Below are 1,085 nucleotides of genomic sequence, written 5' to 3'. Positions count from 1 at the left end.
TCAACCGTGATATAAATCCGCTCTAACCTTAATTTTGCACTACTGGACAATCGTGTTTTTAGAACAAAATTGATAAGCAGTCTCTTTCCGTCATCGGTTAACACGGATTCATACAGCTCGATAGCATCAATCAGTTGGTTTGTGCTACTCTCCGTGTCTTTCAAGACTGGCAGCAAACTGATGGCGGTTTTTAAATCGACAGCTGACATGCTGGGATAAATGCTTTGTAAACTTTTACTAAACTCAGTGATATCCCTATAAATGCTTTGGCTTTTATCTGCCAATTCTTTGACTAATAAAATTTCCTCCTCGGATATGCGCGATGTGTTAGTTAATTCATTGAACTGAGTTATTGCCGTATTGAGTTTCGCATAAACCTTCTTAGCATCTTCAATTTGAACTTGAGCAACCGGTTTTTTCCGATTATCCGAGTTTAAGTTTTGTAAATTTGTTTTTATCGAATCCAACGATTCGTATACTGCTGTGAACTCGCGTTCCATTAACCAATAGATTTAACAAAATTTTTAAAAATGTATATATATTATGTAAAACCGACACGTAGGTCCCTATCAAGTGATTGTAACTAGTCTAATTTGGCATAATTTCTATCTGAGGGGTAATGTAAATTGCATAGTAAAATTTGGGTAATGTTCTTTTTCAATCTAAAATAAACTTACTTACACTTATTTGGGTAGTAATAATTGTGGGTCGTATTCAGTTTTCAACTATCGTCCTTTATACAAATATGGATATTAATTGACCACTGTACCATTTCCGTCTTAGTTCTAAATACCTAAAAATTGTCTGTTGGAACATATTTATTTCAGCTAAGTTTACAAACTTCTTACTGCTACTTATTCTACGGATCCTTAGTGCTAACATCGCTAGAGTGTCTAACACTGTGTATCTTAAGATATATCATCATATGACTTAATCTAAATTAACTTAACTACCTAATCTAAACCTAAACCTAACAGCCTCTCTTGCTTTCTATAACTAACTTAAAGTTAGCCCATGGTCCTCGATGTGGTGCAGGAACTGGTCATCGCATGGGGTCCACGTCTTCTTCTTAGACTGTGTCCGCA

This window comes from Dendroctonus ponderosae, unplaced genomic scaffold, assembly GCF_020466585.1.
Source record: "Dendroctonus ponderosae isolate FM_Combo_2020 unplaced genomic scaffold, Dpon_F_20191213v2 Dpon_F_20191213_1, whole genome shotgun sequence".
NCBI lineage: Eukaryota > Metazoa > Arthropoda > Insecta > Coleoptera > Curculionidae > Dendroctonus > Dendroctonus ponderosae.
The sequence above is the reverse complement of the archived record's forward strand: the minus strand, read 5'-3'. Positions refer to the sequence as shown.